The sequence below is a fragment of the Euphorbia lathyris genome, chromosome 5 (genome assembly GCF_963576675.1).
Source record: "Euphorbia lathyris chromosome 5, ddEupLath1.1, whole genome shotgun sequence".
In the NCBI taxonomy this organism is placed as follows: Eukaryota; Viridiplantae; Streptophyta; class Magnoliopsida; order Malpighiales; family Euphorbiaceae; genus Euphorbia; species Euphorbia lathyris.
Genome location: NC_088914.1, coordinates 74,498,689 through 74,522,554, shown reverse-complemented (window position 1 = coordinate 74,522,554; position 23,866 = coordinate 74,498,689).

Sequence of the window (23,866 nt, the reverse complement as noted above, 5' to 3'; positions counted from 1 at the left end):
TTTTTTTTGTGTTTTTTTCATGTTTTGCGTGTTTTTTGTGTTAACACGTTTATATGTTTTTCATGTTTTCACCCTTTTCCACTTTATTTCATTTTTTTCTTTTTTTTTTGGTGTGTTTTTAATTTTTTTTGCGCTTTTACATTTTATGTTTTTAGTATTTTCCACCTCTCTTTTTCCGCGTTTTTACAATTTTCCGTTTTCAGGTTTTGATTGTTTTGATTGTTTTGTCGTTTTTAATTTTTTTCTATTTTTCATTTTTTTTTCTGTCTTTTATGTTTTCCATTTTTCTGTTTTTTATATATTTTTTAAAATAATATATATTAAATATTTGAACAATAGTAATAATTAAAATTTTAAAAGAAATAAGAAATTAAATTTGAGAGTAATATTGTCTTTTGAATAAAAAAATTATCTATTCCATTTTTATCTTATTCCACCAACCAATCATAGGAATAGTTATTCTTAAGGAATTTCTATTTTATTCTTTGTTATTCTATTCTTTTGGAATAGTCATTTATTCTATTTCATTCCATTCCGTGAACCAAATGGTACCAGAAGGAAACAAACTCCACCCAAAATCGATTTTAGAAGCCTTTTTTTATATTCAGGAATGACTTTATAATTTTTTAATGAGCCATATTTATGTGATGGTCGACAAAACACTTCTACTTTTTCACTAACGAACACACCATAACACTCATATAAGAAGACAATCCACAACTATCTATATAGGGAGACAAACCACGACCACTCATATAGGGAGAAATATAAGAAAAAACAAAAACTTAAATAAAAGAGAAACTATCAAACCTAATATAATAGTATATTGATTAAAATATTTATTCGATAAAGAAAAACAAAGCAAAAATAATAATGAGCTTATCTTTCAGCCTAAAATCTGGATGGAGAACTTAGAGGGGTTTTTCAGTTGAAAATAAGCTTTTTTAATTGATAATGAGGTTTTAAGTTTCAAATCCAGGATTTCAAGACGCAATTTATTTGGCTTGGTTTATTTTTTTTTTATTTAAGGCTGGCCAACGAAAAAGTGTAAAAAACAGACATCCCAGCTATTGGCACCCCTGAAAATCACATTAAACCCGAACCAATATTATTAAAGAAAAAGAGAAAAGTTACAAATAACCAAAAACAAACGTTCAAAATAAAACCAAATCAAGAGAAGCGATAAGAACCACGCATCTTCAGATCATGCAAAAAAACCGAGCAACAAAAATCTGGCATAATATCCCACCAATGTAAACTATCCACCATACGACCAAAAGATGCAAGAGAATCAGCAAACGCATTTCCTTCATGATAAATGTGAGAAATGGCAAATTGCATTGAATCAATTTTTGATAAACACTCCATCCAACTCCGACGAACCACCCAAGGAACGATCAACGACCTACTACGCAACAACTGAACCACATAAGTCGAATCACTCTCTAACCAAATGTGACGACAACCCTTGTCAAAAGCCGTATGAATTGCAAATATGGCAGCCTTCAACTCGGCTAAAAAAGCAAAAGAAACATCAAAGGGGAAAGCAAAAGCATCAAGAAACGTACCATTTAAGGATCGGTAAATACCGCCACAACCCGCAACATCCGGACTACCCAAAACAGAAGCATCAATATTAACCTTAGTCCAACCAACCGAAGGACGCTGCTAAAGCACATGAATAATACGAGAACCCCTAGGAAATCATCTATCAATTATTTGGCTTGGTTTATTTCACAAGAAATAGTTTATCTTGATGTGTTATTAAGTTGAAATAATAATTTTCCTTTTGAAAACCATAAGTTAGTTACTTTTTGATGTTTTTGAATTTCTTTTGTTGTTACTGATAATGACCTTAAAATGAGCTTTTGTAAGGTTTTTAAATTAGAGATTTGAAATGTCTTAAAGATTATGGATAACTTATTCTCTTTGGGTACACATGCTTAATTTTACTTTAATCCACTTCTTTTGGCTTTAGAGGAAACCTTTCCATAAATGGAACGAATAAACCATGTTTAGTCTTTTTTAGGATGAAAAGGATAATTCAACAAACAATAAAATTGACTTCACCTATTTATAATTTTAAATATATGATATTTTTTTAATTGTTTGATATTATTAAGCAAAATAAAAAATACAATCAATAATATTAGTTATTGTTAATGTGATAAGTTAAATTTAATGACATGTCTTATGGATTTATTTATTTATTTTTACTGATGACTATTTATTTTTATTTTACGTGAGATTTTCAAATTAATAATATATATGTCAAACAATGTAATCAAATTCCTTATTTTAAATAATAATATGAAACATATAATTTATTTGCAAAAAAAAAATAACCTGTAAATTAATAAAACCATATATTTTTTTAACCAAAAGAAAAAAAAAACAACAACTAATGAATCTTAAAATACTTTAAAGTAAGTACTATGTTTCAGGTGCTTTCTATACTTACTTTGTTTTTGATAAAGTAAGCATATGTTTAATATAAGATATTATGAAACTTGTAAAGTTACGTTGTATTCCTTGATACCAAATTCAAAATTAGACTCAATTGATTGCGACTTAACTAGGAATACTATTGAATGTGAAGTTTTTTTTTTCTTTTTTTTTCCCCTTTTTTTCTTTTCCTCTACTAAAAAGTACTTTTTATTTATTTTATATATATATTAGATAAAAGAAAAGCTAATCATCTTCAACATCAATGCAAATTATATATTTATAGTAGAAATTATAAGTTTTCTTTAAAACATAGAAATACTAAATTTTGATAGAGTGAAAAATCTAATTGACAAACAAAAATTTAAACTTCTAAATTACTAGAATTATTATAATCTTTGTTATGGAATCGCTACAAGAAATTTGTAGATTACTTGTGGAAATATATGTAAGTAATATGCCAAAATCTGTTAGTGATTGAATTTATCGACAGATTAGCAACGGATCATATCCGCCGATAAAAGGCTCATAGGAGCCGCACACTCACCACCCTTTTTGGGTCCGTCGGAAATGCATTCAAACGCTTTTTGAGTCGGAGAACTCTGCCGATAATTTCAAATACCGACCCATTATTTTAGGTCCAGATTTATCCGGTAAAATATTTCTGGTGGACATCCACTGACGCTATCTGTCGGAAATGGTGAATTCTGTATTTTTATATTTAGTTAATAATTTTATTACCAATCACATTGTCAGACGAAAATCCATCACAAATTATATATTTAAAAAAAATGAAATTTCCAAATTATTAATATTATTAAAATTATATATATATATATATATATATATATATATATATATATATATATATATATATATATATATATATATATATAAGGGCTCCAGTGAAAACACCTCCCTTATATAAGAACATATTTTTATGTGAATAGTTTGTAATTTACAGAATTTCTACGCGCTCTTTCATCTTCTTCAGGCTTTCTCTTCTCTCTATGTTTTCTGTACTGTTGCTTTTCCAACAGACTTTTGCTCTTCCACCAGTGTTCATCGCCGATTATTCTTTGCTTTGTCTCCGTTTAGTATGATATTTGCGGTAAGTTAGTCTCTATCTTTCTGCATTTTTTTGGTTCGTAATTTTTGGTTTTATCTTCCCTAACTACTTTTTTGTGTTTTGTTTTAACGGACGGTTCCTCTTCCACCATTCAGCAGCTTCAGTCTTCTGTCATTTGTTGTTTTTAAGGCCGTCGATATTTCCTTCGTCTTTTGTTAGTTGCTTTTATCTGTCATTGCTAGTTTGATGCACTTTTAATGCTCATTTTGTAGAAATATGCTCTAAGAACATAGGACATTAGGTTTATAATATAATGTATTAGGTTTAGAACATTGAACATGTGATACTAGATTTAGAACATAGGACATTAGGTTTAGAATATAGAACATGCTATATTAGATTTAGAACATAGGACATTAGGTTTAGAAGAAAAGACTTTCGTTTTTGGAACATGTGACGTTGGGTTTATAACATAATGACATTTGTTTTAGAACATGATACATTGGGTTTAGAACATTTGGCTAAGAGAAGTATGTGGATTATATGTTCTATATATTTATAGTTTGTGTTTTGAAAATTTAAGACATTAGGTTTAGAACATAAGACAATACTTTTAGAACATGGCATATTCATTTTAGAACATCTGATATTAGGTTTAGAACCTAAAAACATTCTTTTTAGAACATGAGACATCAGTAGTGTTCACATGGACCCTGATGACCAAATGAATTATGGTCATTCACCGTTAGATCTAGGCTGATAAAAAACATGGGATGGAGATTTAAAGCATCCTAAAGCTTATATTTAATCAGCCTAGATCTAAAGGTGAATGACCATAATTCATTTGGTCATCAGGGTCCATATGAACACTACTGCATGAGACATTATGTTACGACTAATAGATGTATGTGGATTTATGTTCTTTATTTTATTGGTCTAGAACATGTGATATTAGGCTTAGAACATATCACATTTAGGTTTAAAACATAAGGCATTAGTTTTAGAACATGAGATATTCGTTTTAGAACATGCGATATTAGGTTTAGAACATAAAGAAATTTGTTTTAGAACATGAGACATTATGTGTAGAAGATATTGTATGTGGATTTATGCTCTATATTTTATAGGTTTTGATTATGCAATATTAGGTTTAGAACATATGACATTAGGTTTAGAACATGGGACATTATGTTTAGAAGATACAATATGTGGATTTATGTTCTATATTTTATAGGTCTAGATTCTAGAACATGCGATATTAGGTTTAGAACATATGACATTACGTGTAGAACATATGACATTAGGTTTAGAACATAATGACATCCGTTTTAGAACATGAGACATTAGGTTTAGAACATATGGTTAAGAGACGTATGTGGATTATGTGTTCTATATTTTATAGTTTTTGTTCTGAAAAGTTGAGTAAATATTCTAAATAATATTAGATATGCATGGATTCTAGTGACTTTTTGGTAATATGATTTAAGAACATATGACATTCGTTTTAGAACATAGTGTCATTCGTTTTAGACATAATAAATTCGTTTTACAATAATCACGCTAAGCTAAGTATGTGTATTATATGTTGTATATTATATAATTTTGTTCTGAAAAAGTTAAGTAACATGTTCTAAATAATGTTATATATGTTCTATATGTTAAATCATGTGTTCTAATTTTTTTTGCATGTCATTGAAACAGATATAAACAAGAAAATGTCTAAGAGCATGAATGATTCTGAATTGGCTGGAAGCCCAATTGTTGAGCAATCATTGCTTGAAGAAATAAATACTGAGTATAATGTACCTAAGGAGATCCAAGAAGAAGAGAATGTTTCTGAATAGATTCAGGAAGAACAACATGATGCTGCTGAAAGAAGAAGAAGAAGAAGAAGAAGAAGAAGAAGAAGAAGAAGAAGAAGAAGAAGAAGAAGAAGAAGAAGAAGAAGAAGAAGAAGAAGAAGAAGAAGAAGAAGAAGAAGAAGAAGAAGAAGAAGAAGAAGAAGAAGAAGAAGAAGAAGAAGAAGAAGAAGAAGAAGAAGAAGAAGAAGAAGAAGAAGAAGAAGAAGAAGAAGAAGAAGAAGAAGAAGAAGAAGAAGAAGAAGAAGAAGAAGAAGAAGAAGAAGAAGAAGAAGAAGAAGAAGAAGAAGAAGAAGAAGAAGAAGAAGAAGAAAGGGTTGATGACAATGAAAATGTGGAAGCTGAAGAAGAAAATGAAGAAAAAGAAGTTGAAGTATAGGTAAAGAGGAGAATGAAGAAAAAGATGGTGAAGTTGGTGAAGAGGATAATGAACAAGAAGATGCTGAAGTTGGTGAAGATGAGAAAGAATGTGAAGAGGATAAGGGTAACAAGGTGCAGAGGAAAAGGAAGGCAACAATGGAAGAGGTAAAAAGCACAGGAAAAATGTGGAGGAAGTTAAGAAGTGATGATAGGAAGAACTATTAATCAAAGAGGTACACCAAAACAGTTCATCAGGACTGTTCTCAAGGATCTTTCTGATGATCATAAGGCTGATGTTCGGGAGATTGGTTTTGATGGATTTTTGGACTTGGATTTAGATTCTCATAAGTCATCTTTTACAGAAGATCTTGTGATGAGTTTTAATGTGGGTAGGTGTAGCTTGATTCTTTTCAAAGACCAAGAAATTTCGCCGGCGGCAAAAGATATTAATGTGATATATGGGCTGCCTCTCAGAAGTATAGAAATCCAAGAGCCATGGGGAGAAGAGGAACCTCTGGCATGCACAATTATTCGGTTCGTCCGGCTAGAAGCGCATTTCTTCCTTATTAGATTAGGCTATCTCATTCCTATTTTAAATAGGAACCTCTGGCATGCACAATTACTTTATAAATAAACAGAGTTCTGTCTCTTTAAAGATTCTTTTAGATTGAAGTCGATTTATTCCTATTTAGAGTAGAACTCTTAACTCTTATATAAAGAGTCTCATTCTATTAAAAATGTACATCTTACGTGCACATTCTATTCCTACAACACACATTTCATTGATATAGCTATCATATCATTTCTTCTAAGAATAAATTTACTTGATCATCATAAAGTCTCTCGTTAGGATCCGGTCAATCTCTATCTCGTTGGAGGAGTATTAAACTCATCTTCCAAAACTTTCTAATAAGGGGTACAAACAGCTCCCATATACAAGCCCCAAATTTAAAGAGGCCTAAATGTGTTTAAAAGATAATATCTAACTAAATTATTTTTATCATTTATTATGCCATGAATGTTACCATATCCAAAAAAAAATATTTAAAGTCTAACACCCTACAAGCTTTAAGGGTCATTTTTTTATTATACAGTATCTAATTAAATTATTTTTATTATTTCAAAAATTAAATTAATATATTTTGATGTTTATTTTGTAAGAGGTTATTGTTATATGAAAGTGTTAATTTTTTTTAATGAATATGATTCAATTTTATAAAATGATAGATGTGCAGTCTAATATTTGACTTGAAAAAGGAATAATTAGTAATTAGTAATGAAAGTTGATAAAAATAAATATTAATTTGTATTAACTATATTTAAGGTGGAACATAAAAAAATGACTTGCGTTTTGCGTAAATCACCACGCGATACCCCTGCTAAACCGCTTACCAGAACCTCCGCCGCAGAGATCTATTAGCTTCGACGTCGGTCCCGTTCTCTCTCCGCCGCCGTCGGTAGTGGGAGGTTGTCTGTCCTTCTGGCGCTGCGTGGGTGTCTGTGGGGGTTTTAGTTTTCGCACGGCTTGTCCTCTCGTGCGTGGTTTTCGTAACTTGCCGATCTTGAGGGATCTTGATCCCCTGCTCCTGCCGCCGCCTGTCGGTTTCTGGTGTGCTATTGTCGCCAATCTCTGGTAAAGGGCCCGCCGTCGGTCTCAGTATCATCGTTCTGTTTGGCTCCGTCTCTACCGTTTAGGTAGCCGGATTAGTAGCTTTCTATCCTGCTGTCTCTTGTTTGGTCTTGGCTGGAATTTGGGTTGCATTGTGGGTGTGGTTTGGTTGAATTGTATTGCCTTGGTTCTTGATCTGCTTCGTGTTGTTAACTCTGGTATGTGTATTGGTTTATAGAGTTGTGAGTCTGGTGTTTGGCCTTGGGTGAACTGCTGTTTGGGGCTGTTCTGGTTGTGTTGTGTGCCCTATTTTTCTGGTTGTTGGTTTGCTATCCGCCATTTCTGTTTCCTGGTATTGTTGTTAATTATGGCTGGTGTGGAGAAGGCAATAGGCAACTTGTCGTTGTCGGATGGTGAAGAGGAAGCCGTAGATCTTAGTGGGCCGTCATCCAATCCTATTGCTAAAAATGCAGGCCTAACCTTGATTGGTCGGTTCCTCACAGAATGTTCTATTAATACTGTAGCCATGAAGGCTAGAATGGCCACGATATGGAGACCAGGAAGGGGAGTGGCTATATCAGAGCTTTCCAACAATAAATATGTCTTTGAATTTTACCATGCTATTGATTTGGCACGTGTAGTGGAAGGGGGCCCTTGGTCTTTTGATAATCATTTGCTTGTGGTTTCTCTCTGGAAAGATGAACCGTCACCTGACTTGGTTGATCTGTATATTGCCGACTTTTGGGTTCAGATTTATGACTTGCCTATTGGGTCTATATCGGAGGGAGTGGGTAGACAGATTGGGGACTTTATTGGTAAATTCCAGGCTTATGATATCAATAATAACACCGGGTTACGTAGGCAATTTATGAGGCTAAGAGTCTCTATTGATGTGAGGAAGCCGTTAAAGAGGATGAAGAAAAATCGTAAAGGGAAGGAGGAGTGGGCTTATATTTCGTTCAAATATGAGAGATTGGGATCGTTTTGCTATATATACGGGCTGTTGGGGCATACTGATAGATTTTGTGATAAGATCTTCACCTTAAAACCTGAGGAGATCACTAGGGAGTGGGGGGACTGGTTGAAGGCTCCTGTACGCAGGGGCGAGGATGTGTTGAGTGTGAAGTGGCTAAGAGAACCGGGTAGTCAGGCTATGACCTTCAATTCTGGGAGTGGACCTACTTTGGAAAACACTGTTAAAACTTTAAAAGCAGGGCAGTCGAGTGGGGGTAAGGAAGCTGGGAAGGAGAACATTCCTGTGGGAAAGGAGGGGGCAAAACTGAAGGGTAAATTGGTTGCAGGGAAAGGGGACCCAATTATACAGTCAGTGCAGGAGGGGGAGATAGTGAATATAGCTGTGGATAGTGATGATGAGGGTCTTGAATTGGCAGATGATCGTAAGCGTAGGCGTGCAGGCCCGGATTCGATTTCAGTTCAGGATATTGTCAATAAGCTATAGGGGAACGGGGTTGATCAGGTTCTTAATACTCCGAAGGGGATAGTTTCTACGGGCCAAGTAGATTCTTCTTCTTCTAATGACACAAAAACGGCGAGGTCTGCGGAGCAAGCTCACCGAGGATTATGAATTGCTTAATCTCGAACTACCGGGGGTTGGGGAACGCCCGTGTAGTTTGGTCTCTCGGTGAGCTTGTTAAGACAAGTAAGCCGGATATGGTCTTCCTGATTGAAACTTTGGTTACTAGTTCCTGTATTGATGGTTGAAGAGGAAGTTTGGTTTTGAAGGTTTCTTTACAGTTGATTGTAGAGGGAGGAGTGAGGGAATAACTTTACTCTGGAGGAAGTCTGATATGGTTTTGGTGGTTTATTTCTCTGATCATCATATTGAGGTTCAGATGCATGACGCTGAGAAGGGGGATTGGAGGGTGGTAGGTTTCTATGGTCACTCTAACCGTGCCAATCACGTGTGGTCTTGGAGTCTCTTGACTCAATTGTGTTCCTGTTCGATTCTACCTTTACTAGTTATTGGGGACTTTAATTGTATTCTTTCAGATTCAGAGAAGGTTGGGGGCCCAGGCTACCCTCAAGGGTTGATGCGCCGGTTTCAGGAGGCAGTGGAAGTGAATCTGTTGATTGATCTCCCTACACAGGGAAGTCAATTCACGTGGGAGAGGAGTAGGGGTACTAGATTGTGGGTTAGGGAGAGGTTGGATAGGGCTCTGGTCACTAGTGCTTGGGTGCACAGATTTCCAACTCATCGGCTTCGCACTTTGGTATCAGCTTATTCTGATCATGCTCCAATTCTTTTAGAGTTTGATAATCCGGTTAGTAATGCGAGGCGCATTCACTTTCGCTTCAAACAAGAGTGGCTATCAGATCCTGAGTTCAAGGTTTTGGTGAGGACATGTTGGCTAAGCAGTAGCTGTCATAACCTTGCTGCAAAGCTGGCAGCCTGTGCCAGCAGCATGGAACAATGGTGAAAGAAGTATCGGATGAGGTTTAGGAAGCAAATTGAGGGTTGTAAGAGGAAATTGGATAGTCTTGTGGATAGCAGCGTTCCGGCTGATGTGGTTAGATTCCTTCAGGCCAAAAGTGAGTTGAATTCCCTACTTGATTCTGAAGCTATACATTGGCAACAAAGGGCTAAGAATTTCTGGCTACAGGAGGGGCCCCAGAATACTAAGTTTTTCTATGCCTGTGTCAAAGCTAGAAAGCAGAGGAACACTATTCGCCATCTGAAGGACGCGAATGGCCTGTTAGTAGAAGGAGTTTATGACATGGGGATTATTGCTAAAGCTTATTTCTCTGATCTGTTTGCTGGCCCTACTAGCCCTTGTTATGATGCTGTGAATACCCTTGTCCCTCTTGTTTCGCCTGAAATGCAGGCAGATCTATGCTCCCATTTACCTTTGATGAATTCAAGATTGCCATGTTTCAAATGCATCCTGACAAATCTCGTGGTCCTGATGGGTTAAATCCGGGTTTCTTTCAACACTTTTGGGACCTCATCGGTGTTGAAACACCTTTCCACATAATTTTGATTTGACAAAATTGTTTAAGTGTAATTAAAAAATATTCTAAACACACTAAGTTTAAATGCTTTGATTTATTCTACTAATGTGTTTGTTCAATGTTGAGTTAAATTGTTTATAAGACACAAAGATTAAAAGGCCCAAAGCCCAATACGGAAGTCAAAGCCCAAAGTCAAACAGTTTAAGGCAACTCGGCCCGTGTATGTCAAAACGCTGTCGTTATGTACAAAACGCAGCTCAGTGGAAGAAGGATCTAGAAGACCTTCGTTGAGCAAGTTGGGGACGAAGCTGCTGAGTTGATTTGATAAAGAGTATAAGACAGCAGCTGAGCAAGAATAACTTTCAGACAAAGTATTTCCACTTTGGGTAAAGTTCAGAAGACACAGAATGCTGTCTAGTTGACCTTACCATAAATGGAGAGACATTCTGCCAAGCTGACCAAAAGCCGACCGAGGACAGAAGATACTCAAATCTGATTGGCCGAGAGCTCTGAGCAAGACTGGGTGACAACGACAGGAAGCCGTTTCCCTCCAACGGTTATTTCGAAATTCGAAATGACCGATGCCTCAGACGTCTCTATAAATAGAGCCCTTCAGTTGCTTCATTCAACACAGAACTTGATCAAGCCATTACGCTGACCAAAATTCTACTCAAAGTTCTGCAAGAAAAAGCAAAGCAATCTTACACCAAATTTCATATCTTTTATGTAAAAGTCTAGAGTGATTATTCAATCATCTAAGGTGTCTTAGCAATTGTTGTTTAGGACAAACACTTATCATTTCTAGAGATTAGAAAGGAGAGGCTGAGTACTCAGTTATAGTACTCAGCGTGAGATTAGGAGTGAGTAGAGGTATAGAGGAAGGTACTCTTGTTATACTCAGCTTCTAAGTTGTAAAAGGTTTGATGCTCTACCGTTAAAGAGCTCAGTAGAGAATTCGAAATCTCGGAACGTGTTCTGGGGACAGGACGTAGGCTTGGAGGCCGAACCTGGATAAATCTGCTGAGTAATATCTTTCTAACCTTAAACTCCTTAATATATATATTGCTTGCTTAAACAAAACTGACCAAGTAAAGAGGTCAAGCTGAGTTGTGCGCATTGAATATCTGAGCTCAGGAATAGACCCTAAGTGCTATCTCCTGACTCAAGTAAAGAAACTAACCTAGTCACCAGTTGACTAAGCCAGTGTCTTGCTATTCACTCAGCGCCGCTGTTAAAACCTTTTTCTGAAGAAAAAGAAGTCTGCCCTAAAGAAAAATTTTAAATAGTTCCTAACCCCCCCTTGGAACTATACTTGTAATTTTATAAGTGACCAACAAGTGGTCTCAGAGCTTAAAAGCTCACTGTAAAAGGTTTAACCACCTTGAGCTGATCCCCACTATGGGCGAAAACAGTACTCGGTTTCTCCCAAGAAACCAAACAACTCAGATCTTACCTGAGGGGCTGTCCATTACTCGGCATCCCCTATTCTTCGGGTCTAACTATACCTTCTGGAAGAATAGGATGAAAAATTTCATTCAGGCTACAAATATGAGTGCCTGGCTATCCATAGTCCAAGGCCCATTTGTACCTGTCGAAGTTGTGGCTGGCCAAATAGTTGTTAAAGCTGAGGCCAAATGGACAGAGGATGATCTCAAGAAGCTACAAAATCACGCTTCGGCTATAAACATGCTTCACTATGCGCTCGATGCTGCAGAATATAATAAAATTTCAGGTTGTGAGTCGGCGCAAGAGATCTGGAAGAAGCTGGAGGTCACCTACGAAGGAACCAATAAAGTAAAGGAGTCCAAGGTGAACCAGCAGATGAGACTGTACGAGCTGTTCGAAATGAACAATGGTGAGGGAATATCTGACATGAATGCAAGGTTTACAAACATCATCAATGAGCTCAAGAGACTTGGGAAGATCTTCACTGAGGAAGAACAAGTCAAGAAGATTCTCAGGAGTCTTCCTAAAGACTGGCAAGCAAAGAAGACCGCTGTTGAGGAAGCTCAAGACTTAACCACCTACAAATATGATGTGCTCATCGGCTCGCTGCTGACCCATGAGATATCAATGAAAAACTTCGAGGTGAAGGAAAAGTCTGAAGACAAGAAGCAGAAGTCTCTTGTCATGAAAGCTGACTCCACTGATGGGAGCTCAACAGACGACGAAGAGATGGCTATGTTCACCAGAAAGATGAAAAGGCTATTCATAAAGAATGACAAATATTCTAAGAAGCCTTACAGAAAGTTTGATAAGTATAAAGCTGACTCAAGTGACAGCAAATACAAAAAGGATAGCTCAAAGCCCATTACATGCTTTGAATATCATCAAACTGGCCATATCAAGTCAAGCTGCCCCACGCTGAGGAAAGAAAAGAAGAACGGCAAAAAGGCAATGGTGGCAACATGGAGCGACAGTGATGAGTCTTCATCAACAGAAGCTGAGGCCACCAAGTCAGCGAAGATATGCTTCATGGCTGACGAACTTGCTGAGCCATGCGTCTCTGAGCATCCTGACCCCTCCATTGCATCTGATGATGAGGAGCAATCAAATGAGGTAATATCACTACCCTTGCTCAGAACTGAAATGGTTAATGCCCTGAGTGACCTCTACACACTTGTCAAACAGTGTAATAAAAAGGTTAGAGCACTCAGCAGGCGATGTGACGAGGTTGAGGAGGTCAAACTAAGTGACCTTCGATATCTTCTTCAGGGCAACTCAGATTTGCATAGTAACATTGGAATTATGCAAAAGCTTGTCTCTGAGGTTCAATCAGATATTAAGAAACTGAGGAAGAACGTCACATCCATTCAGAACCAACTAAAGGTTCCAAACAAAAGAAATATTCCTCTGAATACTCAGTACCGAAGTACTGGTCAGCAGAGATGGAATCCTCAGCGGAATATCCAGTGTGACTTCTGTGGGAAGAAAGGACACACCACAAAGGTGTGCTGGCACGCTCAGCACTGGGGTGCTGACCAGTCAGTGAGAAATCCTAAACGGAAAGTCAGCTGTGACTTCTATGGAAAGAATGGACATACTGTCCATGTATGTCGCCATAAAATAAAATATGATGCTTTACCTGTTGAACCTAACAAGCAAGGACCCAAAAAGAATTGGGTACCTAATAGTAACTAGTTACATTGCAGGTAAGCCTGAGATGTGCTGAGAAGTCAAAGATGTGGTATATTGACAGCGCATGCTCGAGACATATGACTGGTGATGAAACTCAGTTCATCACATTTGAGCGTAAACGAGGAGGAAGCGTAAGTTTTGGAGACAACAAAAAGGGTAAGATAGTAGGGTCAGGAACCGTTGGAGGTAATCCTACTATTGAGTCAGTCTCCCTAGTCAGCGGACTCAAATATAACTTACTCAGCGTAGCTCAGCTATGTGACAATGGGAGAAAAGTTATATTTGATGACACTGGATGTAAAATATACGAGGGTAAAACTAATGAGTTAATTTTAACTGCCCCTCGCATTGATAATGTCTTCATGCTGAACTTAGAGAAAAAGTTTTCAAAAACTGTATGCTTAGTTTCAAAGGAAGAAAATTCCTGGCTATGGCACAGGAGACTTGGTCATGTAAGCATGGACCTCCTGGCCAAATTAGCAAGAAAGCAATTGGTTGAGGGACTGCCAGAACTTAAATTTGAAAAAGATCAATTATGCCACGCTTGCCAAGCTGGAAAACAAACCAAACAATCTTTTCATAGCAAAAACATTGTCTCAACTAAGCGTCCGTTAGAATTACTACACTTGGATCTCTTCGGTCCAGTCCAGCCGCAAAGTCTGGGTGGAAGAAGATTTTCCTTGGTCATTGTAGATGACTTCTCTCGGTACACTTGGGTCATCTTGCTGAGTAGCAAGGATGAAACCTTTGAGACATTTTTAAATTTGGTTAGAAAACTTGAAAATAATAAAGACCTAAAATTGGCTCACATCCGAAGTGATAATGGTGGAGAATTCAAAAACCAACAGTTTGTTGAATTCTGTGAAGCCAGCGGCATTGACCATAATTTCTCTGCTCCTAGAACGCCTCAACAAAATGGGGTTGTTGAAAGGAAGAACAGAACCTTGGTTGAAATAGCCAGGACAATGCTAAGTGAGCATAGGCTTCCAAAGTACTTTTGGGGAGAAGCTGTTAACACAGCGTGCTATATTCTTAATAGGGCTCTTGTTAGACCTATACTAAAGAAAACCCCCTACGAACTTTGGAAAGGACGAAAGCCCAACATTGGATACTTTCGTGCCTTTGGCTGTAAATGTTTTATTTTAAACACCAAAGATAGCCTAGCTAAGTTTGACTCAAAAGCTGATGAAGCTATCTTTTTAGGCTACTCAACAAACAGCAAAGCATACAGAGTTTTCAATAAACGAACTCAAGTTTTAGAAGAGTCAGTACATGTTGAGTTCGATGAAACTAATCCTGTAGGTAGATACCAGCCGCTGACCGAGGATGATCCACACTCAGCATCCGCTGATCAAGAAACAGCCGCTGAGTAATTCCCTCAAGGGCTGACCAAAGGTAAAAGTGAACCTAAGATTGTTTTCACTGACCAGTCTACTCCTGCAGAGATTGTTGAAACACAGACAGCACAAGACATCAATCTACCGAAGGAGATAAGGATTCCAAGAGGGCACTCAGAAAGTGCAATCCTTGATGCTGCTGAGAATACCCTGATGATAAGAAACCAACTCAGGAGATACCTCAGCAACGTAGCCTTCGTCTCAGTTCAGGAACCTAAGAACTTCGCTGATGCTGAGGAAGATGAATTCTGGATGAGCGCAATGCAAGAGGAACTTGACCAATTCAGAAGAAACGATGTATGGGAGCTAGTGCCACATTCAAGGAGTCAGAAGACCATTGGAACAAGATGGGTCTTCCGCAACAAGCTGGATGAGGAAGGAAACGTAGTCAGGAACAAAGCAAGGCTTGTAGCTCAGGGCTACAGTCAGCAAGAAGGTATTGACTACGGTGAGACCTTTGCCCCAGTGGCAAGGCTAGAGGCAATTAGAATTTTATATGCATATGCATCTTACATGAACTTTAAATTATTCCAAATGGATGTTAAGAGTGCATTTCTTAATGGAGTTATAAACGAGGAAGTTTATGTTAATCAACATCCAGGGTTTGAGGATCCTAAATTCCCAAACCACGTTTATAAACTCAAAAAGGCTCTGTACGGCCTCAAGCAAGCACCAAGTGCTTGGTATGAGAGGCTGGCCAGTTTCCTGCTGACTAGAAACTATGTCAGAGGCAAAGCTAATACAACCTTATTCATTAAGAGAAAGGGTAAAGATACCCTGCTGGCTCAAATATATGTTGATGATATTATTTTCGGTGCTACTAATGAGTCAATGTGCAAGGAATTTAGCAAGCAAATGCAGACTGAGTTTGAAATGTCGATGATGGGAGAACTCAACTTCTTCCTTGGACTTCAAATCAAACAAGGGAAAAATGGCATCTTCATCAGTCAAGCTAAATATGCCAAGGAGATATTGAAGAAATATGATCTTGAAAATTGCAAGCCAATATCCACTCCTATGGGCACTGACACTGTCCTCTGCGCTGACGAGAATGGTAAGTCGGTAGACAGCAAATTGTATCGAGGTATGATAGGCTCTCTACTTTACTTAACAGCAAGTAGACCGGACATTCAGTTCTCAGTATGCTACTGTGCTAGATATCAATCTAACCCTAAGGAATCTCATTACATAGCTGTAAAAAGAATCCTTAGATATTTGCAAAGCTCAGTGAACGCAGGTTTATGGTATCCCAACACTCATGGTTTTACACTCGTTGGATACACTGACGCTGACTATGGATGAGATAAGCTTGAACGAAAAAGCACCTCTGGAGGATGTCACTTCTTAGGAAGCTGTCTTGTATCCTGGTTCAGCAAGAAGCAGGCGTCAGTAGCCATGTCTACCACTGAAGCTGGGTACATTACTGCTGGACACTGTGTTGCTCAAGTCCTATGGATTAAGCAACCTCTTGAAGACTATGGTGTTCAAACAAAGACAATTGAGGTCAAATGTGACAACAAAAGTGCAATTGATCTATCAAAGAACCCAATTCAACACAGCAGGATGAAGCATGTCAGCATAAGACATCACTTCATTAGAGACCATGTACTCAAGGGTGAGATAAAGCTGACCTATGTCCCAACGGATGAGTAGCTTGCGGATATCTTCACGAAGCCACTGGCTCGTGAGCAGTTCAGCATACTGAGAGAAGCCATTGGTATGTTTAATCCTCTTCAGTAAATTCCTGTTCTAAATGTAAATTTATGCTGAGTGAATTACTACGCTGAATGATTTATCCAAATGCATGTTGAGTGATTGTTATGCTGAGTACTTAACGCAAAATATATATCAAATACTGAGTAAATGTGCACACCGAGTAGTTATGTCAAACTGAGAAATCATCCTTTTATATACTGCTGACCACTCAGAATATAAAACGCTTAGTATTCTAAACGCTGAGTATAAGATCCGTTGCATTTAATGCTAGAGCACGCGAATAGCCACCCAGGATGACGTATGCACCGAATGTGTCATAAAAGCCAGGATCTTTGTCGGTTGACAATCCCAAGGCAAAACTGACACATGGATTCGATAAGATCCACTCTTCACCGCTATAAATAATGGGTAAATCCCCATTTTTTATTTTCTTTACACTTACCGAATTCTCTGGCAAAGCACTCTCTCTCTAAAAACTCTCAAAGCTTCCCAATCTTTTTCTGAAACTATGACTAAGGTTTCCGTTAACATCTCCGGTGCCGTTCACCCCAAGACCAGTTCCGATGAACCCTCCAGGCAAACTACTTCGCCTGAAACCACAAAGGTCACTACGCCGAGTAAAGGCAAAGCTGGCCAAGCCACCTCCTCTAAGGGAAAACCGACCAAAATCAGAACCTATACCAAGGTATTCGACAACGTTAGAGAATGGAAGGTTGACTTCTCTAGATGGGTCTCAGAAGCCGTCGTAGAAACTGAGCAACCCTTCTACGAATGGATATCGAAGAATGGCTGGACCGAGCTATTCTCCATTAGAGATCACACCTACCCTGACCTAGTAAGGGAGTTCTACCACAATCTCCGAGTTGCTGATGATAACCATGACTATCTGGTAACTGTGGTAAAGGAAAAGACCATTTTCATAAACCCTACCTATCTTGCTAACTTGCTAAAGTTAAAGAATGAGGGAACAAAACTGAGGCGGTCTGGGGATCACGAAGGAACTGGGTACAATACCACCTTCTGCAAGCCCGCTGGCCACTCTAGAGAAATCTCCAACACCTCAATGGGTCAGCACCAAAAGATGGCCCACTATCTGCTGACCTACTACATTTATCCCAAGATCAACTGCACCACCTCAGCAATGAATTTTGAGCAATGCTTCATATGGCATATGCTGACGTACAAGCCGATCAACATGCCAGTATTCTTGATTGCTGGTTTCCAAAGGAGCACTGGAACTCTCAGGCTGGGCTCGCTCATCACCAGAATCCTCTTAGATCATCAAATTGATCTATCTGAGGAAACTAAGGCTAGAGGATCTGAGATAACCGCTGCTTCGCTGAGGGCTTTAAAGTACAATCAGCCAATTAAGAAAGGGAAAATTACTGATGGGGCTGATGAGGAGACAACTGTCCCAAAGAAGGGCAAAAGGACAAAGGCTCCAGCTGCCCGAAAGAGGAAAGCTGTTGGGACTCCTTCAAAGAAGGCTGAGCCTCAGGCCAAGAAGCCTAAGTCAGCTGCTGAAAAAGGTCAGGAGAGAACTAAGTCAGCTGAGAAGAGGAGCAGGCAAGATGAGCCTGAAATTGAGGAAAGAATAGATGCTGATGAGCAACCTCAAAAGAAGCAGAAGTCTTCTACGCTGAACCTTATTGATGCTATCCCCACTGACATCATCGTTCCTGGTGATTCTCACTACACTCAGTGTTAAGGAACTGAAGCTGAGCATCAAGAAGATGATGTGGAACTGGATGATCACTTCATCACTCAGGTGGAAGAAGAACTAGATAACGATGATCAGGATGATCAGGAAGCAGAAGAAGAAGCAAGCGGTCAGGATGACGCTGAGGAAGCTGAGGAGACAGCTAGTGAAGAAGAAGCTGCTGACCCAACTAATACTGAGCTGGGTACAGATAAAGAACAAGAACAAGCTGACCAGCTTAATGCTGATCAAGAAGAAACTTCTCCTTCTCACTCAGGAGAATCTATCCAAGCTGACACTCCTCCTCGCAGAAGAAGATTAGTTAAGGCAAGTCAGAAGTCTGTCATTGACCTTCCTGTTCAAAAACCAACTGTCCCTGACCTTGTTATCCAGAAGCCGACCAAGGATCCTTCTACACTCAAGCTGAAATTTTTCAAAAAACAAACATCTTTTACTCCACCGGCTTCTCTTGAAAAGCAAGCCTCTGTTTCTTCACCAAAGGAACACGCCGACTTGAATGCTTCCGCTAACTCTACAAACCAAATGGAGCAAATACCCGTCAATGCTGTTACTCTAAGCATTGTGCTGACTCAGGACATTCCTGCTCCAGTCAGCACAGACAGCATTCGGATTACTTCTTCTCCAATCAACACTTCTGTCGATCAATCAGCTCTACCCAAGACTCAAGTGCAGATTGAAAACTCACTTCTAGTCACTGACCATGTTATTCCTCTGACTCCTCTTCCAACCAGTCATACTGAGGAAACTAGGCAAGTTAATGAAGGCTCTCTCAGCTACTTGCATGCCACCGAGTCTGGTAAAATAATCATCGACTCGGTGCAAACATTAATTAAAGACCTTCATCAAACCACTCCACCTGCTGCTGGGTCTTCTACTGTTGAGACAACTCAGCTCTCCCATGTAACTCAGCTTCTCAATGAAGTTAAGGGATTCAAGGATTTGCTGAGTGTCATAGTCTCCATTCAAGCACAGTAACCTAAGCAGGATTCCATCACAAAGCTGCGAACACACGATATTCAGACCTTGTCAGCTGCGAACACGCGATATGCAACTTCTGATGAAGTCAAAATGCTCTTTGCTCAGCTTCACACTGAGCAAATCAAGACCAACGAGCAAATGGTCTCCTATTCTCAATGCTCAGTGGAGCAAATTGGAGAGGCTGTTCGATTGCTGAACTTGAACAAACAAGAGATGGACACTGACGCCATGAAGCAAAATGAGATATTGTCTGTCACCAAACAAACCTTCAACCATGTACGTCATAGTAACATTCAGCGTCAATACTATGACTCAGCCTTGCTGAAGACATTTCATCAAGTAGTTGCTGGTCTGTCAGATACAATTACCTGGATAGGTAAATCTCAAGCTTTCATAGTAAGCATGTTCAGCGCTGCTGAACTCAATATACCCAAAGAGGTCTCAGATGATGGAGTTGCTGTCTTTGACGGCGTCAAAGAAAGCGCCGATAGACTTAAGGTGCTGTCTACGGAACTGACCAGAGCCGTCTCCGACGCCTTTAGGATTCCTCCTCCCGATGCTGACAAAACGGGGGAGAAAGAACAAGCTAGAACACAGCATGAGCCTAGTCAGTCCACGCAAAAGAAAAAGAAATAGAAATTAGGCTAGCTCAGTTATGCTAAGTTTGTAGTCTCTATGTTTATGCTTATCTTTTGTTGTATACGCTGACTACTTCTATTAATATCAATACTTGCATCTTTTTGTCCAAAACCTGAGTTATGAGTTATTTTATACGATGTTGAGTATTAAGTTATTATGTATCTTCAATTACATCAACTATGTTTAATGCTTATAAAACTCATTGATTGTACCCAATGCTGATAATATGTTTGACATTGACTTGTATGTTTATAAAACATTGTCTTATAAGACTCATTGAACAACAAATTACTCAACGCCCTCTAAATGTTAAAACTTCCACTTAAACACTGAGTAAAATAGAATATGTTCCATGAGCTGACCTATATCTGAAAACTGACCTTAGACTTACTCGATTAAACCTTTAAATGATTAGAGTAAAACTAAGTCAGTAGCTCAACCCTGACGGGGGAGTTTGCTAAGTTATATTAGGTCAACTATCATGGGGGAGCTCAATACTGAGTTCTTCGCTGAATAGTTTTGCCAACATCAAAATTGGGGAGTTTGTTGAAACACCTTTCCACATAATTTTGATTTGACAAAATTGTTTAAGTGTAATTAAAAAATATTCTAAACACACTAAGTTTAAATGCTTTGATTTATTCTACTAATGTGTTTGTTCAATGTTGAGTTAAATTGTTTATAAGACACAAAGATTAGAAGGCCCAAAGCCCAATACGGAAGTGAAAGCCCAAAGTCAAACAGTTTAAGGCAACTCGGTCCGCGTATGTCAAAACGCTGTCGTTATGTACAAAGACCAAGAAATTTCACCGGCGGCAAAAGATATTAATGTGATATATGGGCTGCCTCTGAGAAGTATAGAAATCCAAGAGCCATAGGGAGAAGAGGAACCTCTGGCATGCACAATTATTCGGTTCATCCGGCTAGAAGCGCATTTCTTCCTTATTAGATTAGGCTATCTCATTCCTATTTTAAATAGGAACCTCTGGCATGCACAATTACTTTATAAATAAACAGAGTTCTGTCTCTTTAAAGATTCTTCCCTATTTAGATTGAAGTCGATTTATTCCTATTTAGAGTAGAACTCTTAACTCTTATATAAAAAGTCTCATTCTATTAAAAATGTACATCTTACGTGCACATTCTATTCTTACAACACACATTTCATTGATATAGCTATCATATCATTTCTTCTAAGAATAAATTTACTTGATCATCATAAAGTCTCTCGTTGGATTCGATCAATCTCTATCTCGTTGGAGGAGTATTAAACTCATCTTCCAAAACTTTCTAATAAGGGGTACAAACAGCTCCCATATACAAGCCCCAAATTTAAAGAGGCCTAAATGTGTTTAAAAGATAATATCTAACTAAATTATTTTTTATCATTTATTATGCCATGAATGTTACCATATCCAAAAAAAAAATATTTAAAGTCTAACACTCTAAAAGCTTTAAGGGTCATTTTTTTATTATACAGTATCTAATTAAATTATTTTTATTATTTCAAAAATTAAATTAATATATTTTGATGTTTATTTTGTAAGAGGTTATTGTTATATGAAAGTGTTAATTTTTTTTTTAATGAATATGATTGAATTTTATAAAATGATAGATGTGCAGTCTAATATTTGACTTGAAAAAGGAATAATTAGTAATTATTAATGAAAGTTGATAAAAATAAGGGTAAATTTCAAAAAAAACCTCTGTGGTTTCATGTTCTTCCAAAAAAACCCTTGTAGTTTGTTTTTACAAAAAAAAAACCCCCTGTGGTTTACGCCGTTACCCAAAAAACGAAAAATGACTTAACACCGTTAAAAAGCTGACGTGGCACAGGGGTAAAATTGGAAAATCGAATTTTTTTTTTATTTTTTTATTTTTTTCCCTCTCTCTCCTCCTTCTTCTTCCTTCCTCCTCCTCCTCCTCCTCCTCCTCCTCCTCCTCCTCTTCTTCTTCTTCTTCTTCTTCTTCCTTCTTCTTCTCCCCTCCTCCATTCTTCTTCTTCTTCTTCCTCCTTCTTCTTCCTTCTTTTTTTTTTCTTTTTTTTAAGTTTCGGAAATTTCCAGATCTGGAAATTTCCAGATTTTCGAAGAAATCTGGAATTTTTCAGAAATCTGAAATTTTCCAGATTTTCGACGGAAATTTCCAGATTTCCATGAATTTAAGTAGCGTTTGGTCACCGTCGCCGTCGTTTTCTCCTTCTGCTCATTGCTCCTTCAATGGAGTCACTTGCGATACGGATTTTAGAGTTGTTTGACAAGTCCAGATTAAGCAATGAGCTCATTTTCCCAATAGATTCAGGAATTTCACCATTGAGATTAGCGAAAGTAAGAAACAGATTCTCCAGTTTTGTTAAATTGCCTATTTCTTTAGGCAGAGGGCTTGATTTGAATGGATTATAAGACATCTCTAATCGAATCAAATTGCTCAGATTGCCTAAAAATCCAGGTATTGGACCAGTAAACAAGTTCTGCATTAGATTAAGAACTTCCAGGGATGGAAAACTGCCAAAACTAACCGGTATATCACCGGTAAAATTGTTACTCGAGAGATCAAGCACCCTCAAATTACGAAACACCGGCGAGAAATCAGGCAACTGACCAACGAATAAATTACTATACAGGTTCAAGACATGAATATGTGAACATGGAGATAGAGCAAAAGAAGACAGAGAACCATTGAAACACCTAGTGAAAGGTTCTGAAGAGTCCGAATTCGACAGAATCCAGAAGGAAAAGCACCAGCAATTCCGAATCCAGATAAATCAATTGAAATTACAGTTTGATTCTGATGATCACAAGTAATGCCAGTCCAGTTACAGGGGCTATAATCAGTACCTGAAACCCAGTCGTCGAGCTTCCCATTAGGGTCATGGAGTTGCCCATTCTTGACTCTAATTAGAATTTGAGTATCGGCAGTGAGAGAAAGAAGAAGAAGAAGAAAAATAAAAAAAAAAAATCGATTTTCCAATTTTACCCCTGTGCCACGTCAGCTTTTTAACGGTGTTAAGCCATTTTCCATTTTTCGGGTAACGGCGTAAACCACAGGAGTTTTTTTTTTGTAAAAACAAACGACAAGGGTTTTTTTGGAAGAACATGAAACCACAGAGGTTTTTTTTGGAATTTACCCTAAAAATAAATATTAATTTGTATTAACTATATTTAAGGTGGAACATAAAAAAATGACTTGCGTTTTGCGTAAATCACCAGGCGATACCCCTGCTCAACCGCTTACCAGAACCTCCGCCGCAGAGATCTATTAGCTTCGACGTCGGTCCCGTTCTCTCTCCGCCGTCGTCGGTAGTGGGAGGTTGTCTGTCCTTCCGGCGCTGCGTGGGTGTCTGTGGGGGTTTTAGTTTTCGCACGGCTTGTCCTCTCGTGCGTGGTTTTCGTAACTTGCCGATCTTGAGGGATCTTGATCCTCTGCTCCTGCCGCCGCCCGTCGGTTTCTGGTGTGCTATTGTCGCCGATCTCTGGTAAAGGGCCCGCCGTCGGTCTCAGTATCATCGTTCTGTTTGGCGCCGTCTTTACTGTTTAGGTAGCCGGGTTAGTAGCTTTCTATCCTGCTGTCTCTTGTTTGGTCTTGGCTGGAATTTGGGTTGCATTGTGGGTGTGGTTTGGTTGAATTGTATTGCCTTGGTTCTTGATCTGCTCCGTGTTGTTAACTCTGGTATGTGTATTGGTTTATAGAGTTGTGAGTCTGGTGTTTGGCCTTGGGTGAACTGCTGTTTGGGGCTGTTCTGGTTTTGTTGTGTGCCCTATTTTTCTGGTTATTGGTTTGCTATCTGCCATTTCTGTTTCCTGGTATTGTTGTTAATTATGGCTGCTGTGGAGAAGGCAATAGGCAACTTGTCGTTGTCGGATGGTGAGGAGGAAGCCCTAAATCTTAGTGGGCCATCATCCAATCCTATTGCTAAAAATGGAGGCCTAACCTTGATTGGTCGGTTCCTCACAGAGCGTTCTATTA